Consider the following 17,062-nt stretch of genomic DNA (forward strand, 5'->3'; position numbering starts at 1 on the left):
AATGAAGTCTCTTCTGCTCACCAAGACTGCAATCATTTGATTCAAAACACAGAAAAAAGGTAATATTGTGAAATATTATTACAAATTTAAATAACTGTTTTCTATATTCAAATAAAATGTATTCCTGTAATGGCAAAGCTGATATTTTACCATCATTACTCCAGTCTTCAGTGTGACATGAACCTTCAGAAATTATTTTAATATGATTATTTGCAACTCAATTATTATTGGTGCATAATTATTAATAATGGTTCTTATTACTGTCAACGCAGTTTTTGCTGGTTAATTTTTGTAAAAAAAAAAAAAATTCAGGATTCTTTGATGAAGAAAAGTTCAATGAACAGCATTTATTTGAATTTATTTTGTAATATTATAAATTTGACTTATTAGAATGATTTCTGAAGGATCATACCACTGGAGACTGGAGTAATGATGCTGAAAATTCAGCTTTGATCACAGGAATACATTAGATTTTTTCCCATTTATTAATATAGAAAAGTTATTTAAAATTGTAAAAAAAATATTTCACAATATTTCTGTTTTTACTGTATTTTTAATCAAATTAATCCAGCCTTGGTGAGCATAAGAGACTTCATTCACAAACATAATAAATGGCTGTAGAGTTAAATAGCTCCTCACTTTCACTGATCCTCCTCCCGGAGAACAATATCTTGAGATCACACATAATTGCGCTCAAGCTGCCATTGTGGTCTCGGGTTAAAAAGAGGAGAGCCTTGACAAAGACGAGGAGGCGGCGAGCAAATTACAGAAAAATCATCATTAATTACCCAATCATCCCACAGGGCACAATGTCCCCCATAGACAAAGAACAGCCCCGGAAACAAAGTCCACTGCTGTGCAGTTTTCTGCATGACTGTGCCTTTAGTGGACCAGAGCCTCAACACTGAAGCATATGGCAGCAGTGTCGCAGGGGCATTTCTAAGACACTCTCATTGAGTGCAAGAAATGTTTGACCCCGCTGTCATGGCGATCAGTCCAGTAAACATCAGTAATGATGCATGCATCTACAGTGATGTGGATATTTCAGCTTTCGAAAGCTGGCTGATGCTCGCCTGTTTCCTCCCAACAGGAGTGTAGCATGTAGAGACGTGTTGACTTTACATCACTAAGAGCCCGTAGGACGATCTGATGTGCAGCAGAGCAGACAGAAAACACTGCTAGAGTCTGCTGTCTGACAAATGACTTACATCAGTGCTTTTGATCACACTATTCAACCAATGAGCTGATAAACGCTGTATTATAGTCATATCTCCAACCTCACATGCATGTACAGGTGGTTCAACACAACAAACAGAGCAAACTTTAAACTAGCCTACAAATACAGCCATTATTACCTCTCAGTCTCTTCTGCTGGATCTTCACATTATTAGGTTTACCTTTGAAAAATTAAAGCTTGACTAACAAATATTAAGCTCCATTTATAGTTTATATTTAAAGTTTATAGCATTGTGATTGTAGAATGACACGTCGTGGACTTTGAGAGCAGGTCAAGAAGCTTTCACAGCAGGATTAAATAACAGACAGATAGCAGACGGAGGAGAGCTTCTAGAGGTTTCCATGCATAGGCTATCAGATATGACACAGGTTCATGAGCTGTCAGAGGGCCAGTTTACACCTGGTCATTTTCATGTGTTTTTACAGATCCGATAGATAGATATCTGATTTATCAAAACGATTCAATTTACGGATATAAATCCGATCTTCAATTCCCGCGCTATATATGCAGATTTAATGGAGTCACGTCACCGAAAGCATGATCATACGCTAACTTCAATATCAAAGACCGCAATATAGGAGAGAGCGGCAACAGCACTGGTAGGAACATTTCGTTTCTTTACTTTTAATTAAGTTGTTCGTGTGTTAAGCGTTTGCGACTTTCATTTTGATTTGCGATAGTTTGCATGTTCGGCGATGCGTGTTGCATAGCGCCGGTGTTCTGACGATTCATGCTACCTACCCATCGAGATTGGCTACTTACTGGTTATGCGCATGTGCAGACTCAGTTTTTTTTTTTAACAAAAGGTAAATTTTCATGTGTTATAATATAATTTCCCTTTAAAAAAATGCTAACTACCATATGAACATTTGTACGGTCAGCCAGCTGAACAAGAATAACTGAAAGTTTCAGTTACTAAGGAAAGGTGTGCTTTGACAAGTCAAAGATGAATATTTGATGATAATTTTTACTTTTCACACCGTTTTAAAAATAAAAACAGTAGTCTACAGTATACAGTAGACCCACGTCTGATTTACATGTATTGTACTGAATACAGACACTGGTACGCTTTATTTTGATGGTCCACTTTACTAATTATAAGTAACTTTACAACTACATATCAACTTATTCTACTAAACCGTACAGTCTACTAATACTTAGGTGACGTAGTTGCAAAGTTACTTATAGCTAGTAGAATGTCTAAAGTGAACCATCGAAATAAAGTGTTAGCATTATATGAAAAAATATATGGTTTTGTACATCAAAAATTATTCTTTTATGGCTTTGCAATGTTAGGATCACAATAAAGTATAAAGTAAACACATTAATATGCTAGGCTACAAACACTAAAGAAAACTTTTTTTATAATTATAGGCTAGGCTTTCAATGCAACACTTAATTGGCTTGAAAAAGGTTAAAGACTGATGTAGAATATTCTAGATTCAATAGCAGTAGAAGTAAAATGAGTAAAAATGCTTTTAATTTCATAACTTTAACTACTTTTACTTTATGAAACGACATCACTGGAACACGTAAAGAGAATAATGAGTGCTGTATAGAGCCGTACTGTAATCGTACTGTAACTACGCACCTGTCTGACACATTAGAAAGGGAGGGAGGAGGTTACACAGAAAAGCACAGGATTTAAATAGCCGGAGAAACAAAAAATCCCCCACCTTGTTTAGTGAAATAAAATCCTTCTTCTGGTTATATCCAGTGAACAAAATGTGAGCAGGTCTGTTTCAGCTACAGGTTAAAGTAGTGAACAGTCGCACACACACTCTCTTCAGCCTCCTGTCTGGCCTCTATTCACTCTCTATATAGAGGCAGGACAAGCCCTCCGACCCACCCCTCCTGCTTTCCCCTCCTTCTTTTACTTTCTGTCCCTCTTTCTCCCTCCCACACACCCAGACACAACACACACACACACACACACACACACACACTGAGCTACTTCAGGTTAAACCCCTTTCCTGGAGGTTTTTGAGTGCTTGTGTCACTTATCTTTCCATGTCACACTTTTCCTGATGGTTAATTCATCACAGATCATTGTTTTATTCATCTAACACCATACAACCTCTCTTTCTTTATTTCTGTATACACAAAGGTCATTCATCTCTGAGGTACTTATTTCCCTCACCACCTGCTGGCCAGTCGGACAACTACATTTACAATTCAAGCAACTAATTGATGGATTATACCTCAAATAAAGTTTTCAGGAGTAAAAAATAAATAAAATAAAAATAAAAACGTGGGGAAAAACCTCCATAAAATATTAACATTGCTCAGAACTGGGGGAATTTCTGTGTTTATAATACTCAATATCAGGAGTTGTGAGGCACATATACATGCTGATATCTCCTGGCAACTGATCTTGATTACACAATTTGACACTCATTTCTGCAAATGTTGCAATTCACTTTACAACACGAGCTGACATGCCCTTTACAGCTTTGACAAGAGGATACATTAGTACATGGCCTCGCTGGTCCAGCAATAATCAGCTGAAAACTTTTGTTTCCTGTATAGTGTTCTTGCAATGTGTTTATCAGAAGTGTCTTTCCAAAATTAGACATAAAATTAATATACAGGAGAAGCCAAAAGTGATGTCTGGAGGGGATATTTCTTTTAATGACCCTACAAGTTTGATGAAACCATCAAAATACTGTATAAGGAAAATATGTTATATTTTTTAAATATAGAACAAACCACTAAACTTGGTTAAGGTATTTACCTGACCAAATAATATTGCAAATAAAAGCAAAAATTAAGCATTGACTACAGCATAATCAGTTATTAATATTTCGTTGGTTCTCTCTTGTTTTTACATGTGTTTATAATTTATCTGATAGCCCGGCCAAAAATTATATCTGCACTATTTGGCATGTTTCATTGCTTTATCACAACAACAACAACAACAAAAAACACTATAATAATGAACATGTTAGATAAACTATAACATAAGAATGAACCTTGCTTAGAACATAACTTGTTTTAAACACATCAAACATCAGTACCTCAAATCCACAACACCCCGCCCCACAAAAATGATGTCTTTGTCATGTCCCACCTCAGAAGTCGTGGCCTTTTTGACTGAACTGAACAATACAATCTCATACTTTCGATGATCTATTGAACTGACGGTCAACTCATTTTGAAATATAACTCAATTTAATTTTGAAAAAAAGTTGCACATTGTGCATGCAAGATTGTTACTGAAAAATTTCTCCCCACTTTTAATTACATTTTTTTATTAGTGTAAGGCTTATTCAATTTGTGCTACCCCTAAAACAAAATATTTATTTTCAAAACTAAATATGGTTATATAAATATAGTTTTAAAATAGGTGGTCATATAGGGTTGACATACATATATGGTTTTATATGTATATGTATATTCAGTATAATGTTTAAGATGAAACTGAAAATCAAACAGCTCAAATAAAGTTAGTTTGACCTTTTGAGAATGACAAACAACATCAGCACCCTCTTTCACTGACTATTGGCAAACAAACAAACATATTAATAGAAGTTTAAACACCACATTAACAAAAGATTAAAAGAAAAACTTCACAAATTTGAATGCACATTACTCTTGTGACTACTTGCATTGACCTAAACTGGGGGTATTGTTTGACTTGTTCATGTGAGTCATATACAGTAACCTCCTACATATTTCTGTAAAGCTGATTGAGTGAATGAGTCAGTTTGGGAGCCCACCACATATTTACGTTTAGCCACAGATGTGAGCAAAGAAGCATGTGTCCGCCTGTGGCGAGATAACCCTGAGGGTCACTACTGGCACCCTTTCATTAGCCTTTGCTATGAGTGACATGGATGTGTGATTCAGAGATCATGCATGATGATTCACATAATACACATGACAAGTGTGTGTGGGTATGCAAGACCTGTGTGTCGGTTTTCCATCAAGACTGAAAAATCAGTTCCCAAAAACTGTGCTGATAGTGCACGTGTCAAAGAAAGTTGGTGAAGTGTCTGACATGTGGCCCATCGTAAAGTCATTCTGGGACAATATGTCTCCTTCAGAAGAAGAAACCCACATTAGACCCTCAGAACAGATGCGATGTGTCAGCATGACAACAGGCTCTCAATACTCCCCTTTAACAACTGCTCGTGTGTGTGTGTGTGTGTGTGTGTGTGTGTGTTTGTTGGCATGTGCAAGTGTTCGGTAGCCTATGAGCCGTAGATGAGTCAGAAATGACAGAAGCTCATGACACGGTTTCAACTAACTCGAACTCGGATGCTTATCAAATGGGCAAATTGTCCTGAAACTTTCTCATGGAAATATCCAAAGGAATTTGGCTTTATTTCATGTGTCCCTATAAATACTGTACCCATAATGTTCTAGATTTAAATAGAAAAGAAAATAACACAATATGCTGTTTGTTATCGGTGCCTGATCTTCAAAATAATACTTTCTCCTATCCCAGCTCAATGTAAGCCATCTTATAAGTAGGGTGAACGTGAGACATGTTCCAGGATCAACATCAACAACATTCCAATCAACCGCTCAGGGGTGCGTTTCCCGAAAGCATCGTTAGCCAACTATGGTCGCAAGTTCCGTCGTTATCAGCAGTTCAATGAGTCGATGTTTCCCGAAACCATCGTTCCAACGAACATTCGCAAACAGCATCGCAAAGTTGTGTGTTTGGAACGACAGCTCTAGAGCTGTGGTGAGAAGCAGAGTTTCTAGATTACATGACATGTGGACTTAATAAATCCTTATCTTGAGCAAAATAAGCAAGCTGACATTCAGGGTGTCTTTTGTTTAGAATACATACAAATGTCATTTACGTCTTTGGGTTTGTCAAGAGATTTAAAGCAGCGTTTTTGAAGAGTGCACATGTGCGAACGTGCTGTAAGAACGAGCCTATGATTGAATCTGGAAATAAAGTGAAATAACTGAGAAAAATGAGAAATATTCCTCAGATGCCATGTCTGTAATTTATATCAAAACATCTAGCATTAATTCGATCTCAAACAGTTTCATTAAAATAAGTGATTACGCCACCATAGAAAATATATACACTAGATGTCGCCTTGGCTACGGCAGTTCATTAGAACAAATGCGTCAATAGAGCCGCCATCTTGGAACAGGGGAGCCCCTCCACTTTAATGCATCACCGTCAATGTAGACAAAGGTCTAACGGAAATAAAATCACCATAAATCATCATGAATGTGATTTTCTCATTTTTTTTGGTTCGTTCCCACGGTCAGACATGTATTTATCATTGATTCCAGAAAAAAAAAAAAAAATTTTTTTTTTAAAAACATTCTTCCTAGTTCAGATTTCATTCGTGTGAACATCATACACAGCACAAAAGTCCGCCACCATCAATTAATTAGAAGCAAAGGCAGAGATAGCAGCGTTACCTAGCTACTTCCTATGACAAGACCCCTGTTCAAAGATGGCGGCGGTTTTGACGCATGCTTAGAACCCCAAGGTGACGTCTAGTGTATATGTCTATGATTACTCCACCACGTGACATGCGTGACGTCATAAACCAACGTGGTTGAACGACCACATTCCGACAATATGGTTTCGGGAAACAGTCGTGACTAGCTAGTTGATTTCTTCAACGATGCATCATACTATGGTAGTTAAGTAGCGAGTTACGTTGTTGTACGGGAAACGCACCCCAAATTGAAGGGACAAGTTTATGTCAAGTTTAGGCTTACAACCAGGGTTAGGTGCTTCTACAGCTGTGTTATTCACCTAGGATTTCCCTCTGGTTTTAGGGATAAGTTATGGTTGGGTTAGGTTTAGGGGTAGGGACAGGGGTAGGACTAAATTTTCGGACAGGACTGTTGTTCCAGGATCAACAAAATATGTTGATCCAGGAATCCGTCTTACTTGCCAAAATCACTGTGACCTATATGTACACAGTTTTTTGGTTGTTTTCCTATGAAAGACTAAGGCTCTGGGTCGCTATCAAATCATTTCTCTCTTTGTTAGTCGATTAATCCAACATAACAACATTGACTCAACCAATAATGTGAGTTTGGGGACAAGAGTATCCATTTGCCTGACCACTTATGGGAGTTTTTAGGGAAACCTGTTTGAAAACAGTCATTACTACAATCCCTAATGGCACAGACTTCCCCTTTAACTATGACAAAATCACCAGAATATGCATTAGCCGAGGTTCTGCTATCACAGCTATGCTAACAACTTAATAAAAAAGCTAAACAGCACAAAGTGCACACCTATCTCAGAGCGTCCTTTGTTCGGAAAGACATACTATTTGTGGCTTACTCATGATGTGTGGCTTTTATTACTTCAGAGTCACGACTAAGATAAGAGATTACGTATGACTCTCAGTTTCTATTTACCTTACTACTATTCTGGGTTTTGACATTTACAGCTGCTTCCTGAACACCCAGTCTAAAGACTTTCTGTTCCAAAATTAAACTAAAAGTCTGGTTTTAACATTCAAGGATTTTATAAAACTCCCCGGAAAAAAAAGACCCCTTGCCCAAAAAACAAACATACAAAATACTTTAGAGATGCTGCTGGAATTATATCACAATTTGGAACCAATCCTAATGGATCATACAAACGAGTCCTTTTAGAATTAAATAAGATCAGACTTAAATTAAGTGAATGAACAAATGCTATTGATTATAATCTTTTTTGGTGATTGTTTGATTCTTAAATGGTTCCATGTTCCTTTTGGATACTTTGTGGACAATGTGAATTTGAGTTTGAACTCCACAATTGAGAATTTCATGATTCCGGCTTGATTGAGAAATCTTTTTATTAAAGAGCTGACAACGTGCAAAAGATTTACAGGAATATCTGTTCTATTTCAGCAGAAAAAAAGTGTCCCATGACCTACTCAGAGTAATTTTCTCCTTAGCCCATCATTCAGCAAGTCAGTCTGCAGACTTTCTTTTTATATAATTGTCTGACTAGTTAATGTTAAGCTTTTCCCTTTCCCCTCGTTTTTCCCTTTGTTTATAAAAGTATGATTATTTTTACACACTTTCAACAGGCCTGTACCTGCTCTCATCCCACTTGTTTTCTTTTATTTCTATAGCGGATAAGGCTTCATCAAGCTGGTTCATCACGGGCTCTGCACTCTTGTACCCTCAGTTGTCATCTTTGTTGATGGTTACTCAACATTCAAGCATTGCACAACAAGAAAACAACAAGTTGTTTTCATTTTTATGCGTTGGTTCAACAAGGTTGATGATCAAAGTATTATGGCACTGTAATTAACACATGCTGAGACATGCTGCCCTTTCCAGCGTCAGCTGAATGTGTGCAAACTCTAGGTTTATCTCATTACTTCTGTAAGCTTAACCATCGTCTCTTTCTCATTTAAAGGGATAGTTCAGCAAAAAATGTAGTTTACTCACCCATATGACATGTATGAAACTCTAAGCTGCTTTGCTGGTCTTATGACCAGTTTCACAGACAAGGCTTAAGTCTAGTCCCAGACTAAAATGCATGTTTGAGATGTTTTAACTGAAAGCAAATTGCACTGACATATCTTAAAATATGTCAGTGCCATTGTTTTGTCTCAAGATGCAAACCAGTGGCACGTGTATAAAAGCTACTTAAATATCATAATTTAACCAAGGCCTAATCCTGGCTTAATCTAAGCCCTGTTTGTGAAACCGGGCCTTAGTCGCATAGCCTGGTCAGAATAGCCTATTGGCTGGTGTTTCGGCTGTTTTCGCCAGCTTGGCATCTTAAGTAACTTTGGCTGGTTTAAAAGGGTTGTTTTCAAAAGAGCTAGTGGAAAACCAGCAAACTTCCTCATAACAGGAAATCTAATTGTGAACATTCTCCCTGCGGCTGATCCCAAAAAAATCACAAAGTTCGAAAGCACTATAGGTGGACACAATTCCTTTTAAGTCAACTGAAATGAGAGATGAAATCCGGAAAGCAGATCTCCCTCTGAGGGCCAAATGTCTCCTGAGGAGACCAAAGCAGAATCTCGCTGACCACAAAAACAAATCACTTTTTAGCCAAAGCAAGCAAAGCGCAGGCCCCCGAATGACTTCACATCTCCCTCAATGCTGCTGCTTTTACAGTCCAATCATATTAGTATTAGATTTGGAGAGTTGGGGTCTCAGGTGGTCAGAGGGGCCCTCGGGGACTGTCCCAACTCCTGTTGTCCATCAGCGTGTGATCAATGTCTGTCACCCCAGTCCAAACATCCCCCACCCTGCCCGACACACTGTTCAGATGCTCTGACTGATGACTAATTCATGTGCTCACAAGTGCAAACACTAGATAAATGAGACACAAGATCAGAGAAAGTACTGTATGCTGGCCTAGAGGTGATCATTAGAGGAATATACTGGGTTTAATTCAAGTTTAGCTTAACTGTCACATTCTGCTGACTGCCACGAAAAAAACTGCAACTAGTCTGTTTTCTTATAATGTGGCCCTTTTTGAAGGATTTACATTGCATTTTATATTTATATTTATTCATTTAGCAGACGTTTTTATCCAGTTGAGGAACACAAGTGATCCATCTTAAGAAGGTAATGAACACGAGAAGTCCAAGTAATACAACGTTTCAGTTTCATATTTAAAAGCAGAAATGCAAAGCTTACAATTTTATAAAAGCACATACATTAAAACTTGCATATAAGAACTGAGCTGTAAAGTTGTTCTTGTAATCTTTATGGTCTTTTAGGCGTTCCGTTGTCATGGATCGGATATCATTTTACACAGAAAAGGTTAGTCCGTCTTGTTTACATCTTGTGGTTGAAACAGTGAGAGTTTTAACATTTACTTCCATTTTAAGCATAGCTAATATTCTTTTAAGCTGAAATAATGGTTTACGTTTTATCAAAACTTCCAGTTAAAGGGATACTCTACTGGTTTTTCATATTAAACTATGTTATTCCCTAAACTAAGACGAGTTGGTATACCTCTCTCGTCTCAGTGCGTGCACTACATCGCTGTGGCGAAACTTTGTTAGATCTTATCTCAGCCCTGTTCATTCAATACGTGCCAAGAAGAGAAGCGACCAAACACCTCCACGTTTTCCCTATTTAAATACAGTTACTAGAGGAGTGTAACTCGACCAAGAACGGTGACACAAAATAAAACGTTGCGCTTTTCTAAGCGTGTAAAATGGATAACTATATTGTATGGCAGAATACCATTGCAAGTGCTTGGGAGCACTTCGACTTGGCGCAGTAATATCATTTCTCGTGAAAAATCCTCTCCCCCCGCTCCCTCTCCTCCTCCTTCTCATTTCAACGGGAGCGGACTTTTCACGAGAGATGATATTACTGCGCCGAGTCGAAGTGCTCCCAAGCACTTGCTATGGTATTCTGCCATACAATATAGTTATCCATTTTACACGCTTAGAAAAGCATGTATCAATTCAACGGTATGTATCAAGGGAATAACATAGTTTAATATAAAAAACCAGTAGAGTATCCCTTAAAGTCCATTAGTTCCATATTTTTTAAAACTGCTTTTGGACACTCAGTGACCTGTTTAAGTACTGAGAATCACCAAGAGGAATCAAAAGAACAAAAACAGAGAACTTTTACAAGGCCAAGTTGACCCTGTGGGGGCGGATGGAACAGTCTCAGATGTCAACCAGTCTCATTGTAAGGGTTAATATCTATAAGGAATCATTCTATTTATATCAGGACTGCTGAAATAACAGCAGATTATAAAGAAAGATGCAATAAATGTAACGTCCCAAGCACACTTCTGTAAAGCTCGGATGTCTCTGGCCTCATATCAGCACATTTATGCATGTGTTCTTTTGGTTTTTCTGTTGTGTTTGTGTTTCTACACAGAGGGGAATCTTTTGATACTGGTGGATGACAGGAAGTGATGCGAAAATGTGGGTGGTTCATTCAGTTTTGTCTCAGAGCCAGAGCCGTTACAGAGAGGCAATTGTCAGTTAGGCCTTGTTATATCTGGGACTACATTCTCCTGTGGAATAAACAGCATCAATGCTCCCTGTTTATTGTCACCATGGAGATGGAATGAAAAGTTCCAGAGAGATAATTCCTACTTCGTAGGAAGAAGTTACAGAGTCATTTCAACTAAGTTAACCCCAGCCAAGTCAAAGTTCCTTTAAGGAAATTTAGTTATTAGTGGCCATCTTGGTAACACCCATAGGAAGCTCTTTTCTGTGAAGTACAGCACTTATCTTGCACTGGGAAAGACCAAAATCTCCCCAAACTGTTTGTATTACATTTTATTGTCTTTTTGTTTAAATCAGCTAAAAATATAACAACACTCTAAAAATGCTGGGTTGTTTAACTAAATTTTGGGTCAAATATGGACAAACCCAAACGTTGGATTAAAAATGCAATTTAAAAATGTAACCCAACGGCTGGGTTTGTCCATATTTGACCGAAAATTGGGTTAAAACAACCCAGCATTTTTTAGAGTGAATGGTATCATAGATTTAGTTTTTTTTAATAGCTCAGCTAATATACAGTACCATTCAAGGTTTGGGCTCAGAAATATCTACATTAAGCAAAGATATAAATTGATCAAAAATGAGAGTAAAGACATTTCTGATGTCACAAACCACTTATATTTTAAGTACATCTTCTTTTTTTACTTTCTATTCATCAAAGAATCCTAGATAAAATGTATCACAGTGCAGCATAGCGATGATAAGACATGTTTCTTGAGCAGCAAATCAGCATATTAGAATGATTTCTGAAGGATCATGTGACACTGAAAATTCAGCTTTGAAAAAAAAATTCAAATTCAGTTCTTTTAAATTGTAATAATATTTCAAAATATCATGCTTTTTATTGATTTTTGATTAAATAAATGTAGTCTTGGTGAGCATAAGATACTTCTAAAAATATTTTGGATTGGTTTTAATAAATCATTTAAAAATATGTTTTTAATAATGAGTAATTTAGAAACAGTAGAAGTCTTTAGTCATGATGAAATCACTGACACTATTTACTGTAAAAAGAAGGCCTACAGTTGTAAAGCAGTTCTATGACATACATGAGAGAAGACAAACTGGATAAAATACCAATGAGAACAATTTGCACAAACTCTGGTGTGATTATGTAATTACTCTACCCTCCTGACGTTAACTTGTTCAGAGTAAAGTACGACAGTGTGTTTTATACCCACTATCAATGCAAACACGATTAAAAATATGCCTGAAATAACTAATGAGTAGACAAAAAGTTAGTACTGTTATAAAGCACAGGACACATCTGAAATAAGTAGGAACACATAAAAGAGTCTAAAATAGCAGACTATCCCAGGAACACCGGGGCGTCTGGTCAGTCTAATCCTGACCTGCTGTTTGACAGCTGCACTTCCGCTCTTCATCATCAGATGTCAAACCCATCTCAATGACCATTTCTTCCCTTATATAAAGACACATAAGCAGTACATTCAGAAACAGTGTAATCTCACTCTTAGAAGAAAAGGTTCACTCATGCCATCATTTTATGAATTTATTTTTAATTACATTTTTATTTCATTTTATGAATTAAACAGCTCATAAACATACTTATCACTAGAAAAAATGTAAACAACTTGTTAAACATGAAAGTATTATGCAATAATTTAGGACATTTCTCCTTAAGGGTTCTTGGTAACGTATTCGTTTAGAGTCCAATTCTCACGGTTACTAGGATATTTGCTGTTTAATAGTACTTATAAAGCACATATTAATGTGTTATTCTGCATGACCACACTCTACATCCCTTAAACGTACCCAATATCTAAACTTAACAACTATAAATAAGCAGTAATAAGGAGTTTATTGAGGCAAAAGTTATAGTTTAATAGTTAGTTAATAGTGAGAATTGGACACTAATCTGTGACCGTGTTCTTTAAAATTCTATTTAAGAACCCTAAAGTTCTATATAGAACCCTATTGAACCTTTTTTTAAGAGTGTATACAACTCCCATAAATCATCACTACTGACCTTTGACCGTTTCCATGTACTTCAGTACCACTGCATGCACTTTCACTGCAAACAAGACATGTTCTTGCTGCTTTATTGCAACATCTACTTTATATACATATACATTTGGGAAATGCAGCCTCAATATATTATACACTTAGTTCACACTTGTAGTTCGGTTCTCTTGGTTATTTTGGTCCAGACCAAAAAAGAAAATGATTCTTTTAGCCCTGGTTCGCTAAGCGTTCACACTGTCATTTTTAACACCGAACCTAAAGATACAAAACAACAAAAACAGCTTTTATGACGTATATTGTCCGACGGAACTTACTGAGCATCCACAACAATGATGTGTGCTGGACTAAATGTGCTCGTCGTATGTGCGTACATATGATGGTATTTGAGAACTCACAAAGAGCTTATAAAATGTGTAAAGGAGTCAAAACATCACCAGGAATTCCTCCGACACCAGTATCGAACAGTAACGGACAACATCGTGACTATGACGAGAAGAACCAGGTATACGCTGGAGCATTCTGTCCTTTTTAGGGTGACATCATGTCCTGTTTTAGATGTCATTGGTCCGTGTTGTCTTTGGACCGAGACCCCTTGTTTGGTGGCACCAGGGTTCAGATGGCAGCGTTCACACTTATTCCAATGAATAGCACTAACCATCATTCACTTTAATCTGACCAAACCTGCCAAGTGTGAACACACCCTAATTCTGAATATAATACAGTGAAATAGAATTAAGGTCTACGTCAGCATGACAAATGTTAAGAACATCAACTACAAGCGCTCACCTTCCACAGCCACAGACCCACCAGGACAAGTTTTCACATGACCTTCCCAGCTCAAACATTCAGAATTCCTCAGATGTGTTATCTTCACGCTTAATGAAAAATAAAGCAACAGGGGAAAACAATAGAAAGCAGGGAGCCAAGACAAAGACACAACAATGTCAGAGTTGTGAGGTGGGAGGCAACAATTTACTTTGGATCCCTCCTGAGAACTTCACCACACAAGAGAGGAAAAAATTAAAGCGTATGTTAAACAGACATAAAAAGCCAATTCTTAATATAAGACGTTGGTAGGAACATTATAATAAATTTAAATGAACTATTTTTTAGATGCAGTGTTAATAATAAATCAGCTTTGAGGATGACTTCTCATCAAAATGGCGACAAAAAGTTGATGGTCTATGATAGTGAATGGACAGAGAGAGAGTTCAGAGATGTCCTGTGGGCACATCCCTTCAGAAGGGGTGTCATGGGTCATGTTATTTCTCTGAGGGACCATCATCACAGCATACCTGGACCTGAGACAGCTCGACTTAGCAGGACATGTCCTAATGGTTCAATGCAAAAATATTTCACATTCTTAAATCAAGATACATTTCCTTGAGAAGCAAGATGAGAGTATTGTTTTCTGATAGAAAAAATCATCAAAATTAAGTGAGTTTGTGCTTAAAACAAGAAAAGAAAAAATCTGTCAGTGGGCTAAGAAAAATAATCTTGTTTTTCCTTTGAGTTAAGTTTAATTTTTCTGACCCCACTGACAGATACATTCAATTTTAATTTGACTTTACAAGTAATGAAAAATCCATTTATTTCAGTTTAGAATCATGGTCAGATATGCAGCCTATAAAATAGAAATATCAATTGAATACACCACATCTAACAATCCTTAAAACATCTTAAATCTTGAAGTGTGTTTTCCTTAGTAAATAGTTATACAGTAAATAGTTGTACTGTTTTAAGTTTAACAACATTTAATGATGTTTACATGGAAGCTCATTTCCAAATTAGAAAAAAAACGTGTTTTGTAAATCATAATTATGACATTCTAAGTCATTTATGAGATGAAAAATTGAAATTATGACATAGTCTCATTTATGAGATGAAAAGTTCAATTACTCAGATGCTGTATGCAGTTGGGAAACATTGATGAAGTTTAGGCAAACTGCAAGCAACATTAACTACTGCAATACTGTGCCTACGAGTCACCTGATGATGAATTGACATGGTATATAAATAAAAAGAAGAAAAGAAACTGTTACTGAAAATTACGGGCTGACATTTTGGCATGACCGGTTTGCTTATGAGGTGGAAAAAAAAGTCTCACTAAATTTTTGCTATGACTGTGTAAAACAATCAGCGTAGAGCTTCATACCCGTGTGGAGATAAGACTCAAGGCTAAGAGTTCACATTCTCCAATCTCAACTAAATAAATCTTCATTGGAAATGTAGTTGAGTTTCAGAGCATCTGACTGACAGATCAGTTCTAGTGGAAAGTTATAGTGATCTACATTACAGTAGATATTTGCATATTTTTCCTTCAGAAGTTTGAAACTCCTTTGATTTAAATGGCGGTAGATTCTAAACAAAGAACTAAATTTCATTTTAGGGAAATATACACCATGAAGAAAAGCTCCTGATTGAATCAACTGTCTGCTTTATGAAAATGTAATGCTAAAACTGTGTGATGAATGTACGTTTTGATTTGGTCATCTTCGAAGAGGATCTTACTAAGGGAACACAAATGGACAGCACATGGACATTGTGTACAAGCTCTATTGCACTATACAAAGTGTCCTGTTAATTGGAGTGATAGGAAATCAATAGAGAGGCTCTTTAAAGTCTCCTGAGCAGATGCTCAGGCCCTCAAACCCCCAGACAACAATCAAAACTGTCATTACACATCGAGCTCCACCTGAACCCCACAGATACAAAGCACTCAGCCTTAAATGTGATTCTTTAGTGATTTCATCTGAATCGGGAGAGAAAAAGGTCCTCTTCACACCTGGTATGTGTTTTGGTCGATCGAATCACAAGTGGACGACGCTAAATACAGGTGTAAATGGGGTCTAAAACATTTTGAGCTTGTCCACTTTTCACACCCTTCCAGAGGTAGTTGAAAACACATTTGACCGGATTGCTTTTGTAGTGTAAACGCTCATGTAGTTGAATGCGTTCAAACAGACCGGCAACTCTTCGCCTACTGACCTAATGCTTATTATGGGAAGCGCGCCAGCCAGACGGGATTTAAACTTTGTCGGCTGGAGACCCAAGTTTGGTTTGAAGACGAATAACGTACCAAGCACAATGTTCTCTCACCTTTCCTGATTTCTAACACTCAGTGTTCGGCTGGTCTTGCGGCTGTCAGAGCAGAAACGAAAGCTGATCCTCTCCGTGTGTTTTTCCGTCGTCTTCAGGCGCGTTCATATGTTAATTGCGTGAGAAAGATCGAAAGATCTGAAAAAACACACATTTACCTGCCCATATTCCCTCCCCTTGAAGAAATCAGGACAGAAGTGTTTGAAAGTGGACAAAAGAGACGGATTAAAACACCTGGGGCCGGTTGCATAAACTGCTAAGACTAGTCTTACAAGTTAAGTCATACATTTTTTTCTTTAAGACTGGTCATGTCTTTTACATAAAAACGTAGATTGGTCTAATTTGATACCGAAAAGTAAGACTGATTACCCCTAACTAACTACTAGTTATAACCCACTAGTTCTTAAGTACTCTTACCATAATGTTTATGCAACTGGTCCCAGGTGTAAACGGGTATGTGTCTCCCTCGTCTACTTGTGATCCAATCGACCAAAACGCATCTTAATACCAGGTGTAAACAGGGCCTAAGATCTGCAAAACATAGATGTGGGTAAAATAACATAATCATGATTATGAGTGGTCTATATCAATAAAATAGTGGGCTATTTTGACTTGGGCCGGTGAGCAACCCTCTAGCAACCACCCGGAACCCCTTGCAACTGCATAGCAACCCCTTGGCAACACCCTAAACAGCCTAGCAACTGCACAGGAATGTGCTAAAAACCACTTATACCTATTTAGCAACCACATAGCAACCACCCACAACAACCTAGCATCATTGTAGTGACCTTTGCACGGAGACAAA

At 37.3% G+C, this 17,062-nt stretch overlaps 1 protein-coding gene across 1 annotated transcript in view; it reads right to left on the reverse strand.

The window, feature by feature from the left end:
• The window catches only part of tinagl1 (tubulointerstitial nephritis antigen-like 1), a 33,157-nt gene extending 30,107 nt beyond the window's left edge, over nucleotides 1–3,050 (reverse strand). Inside the window, exon 1 of the mRNA XM_056249650.1 lies at nucleotides 2,914–3,050. The gene's annotated coding sequence lies outside the window, so the exon portion shown is untranslated. The remainder of the gene's footprint in view (nucleotides 1–2,913) is intronic.
• Between the last annotated feature and the right edge of the window lie 14,012 nt (nucleotides 3,051–17,062).

The sequence above is a fragment of the Rhinichthys klamathensis genome, unplaced genomic scaffold, assembly GCF_029890125.1.
Source record: "Rhinichthys klamathensis goyatoka isolate OS25496 unplaced genomic scaffold, OSU_Roscu_1.1 h1tg000060l_1, whole genome shotgun sequence".
Lineage (NCBI taxonomy): Eukaryota > Metazoa > Chordata > Actinopteri > Cypriniformes > Leuciscidae > Rhinichthys > Rhinichthys klamathensis.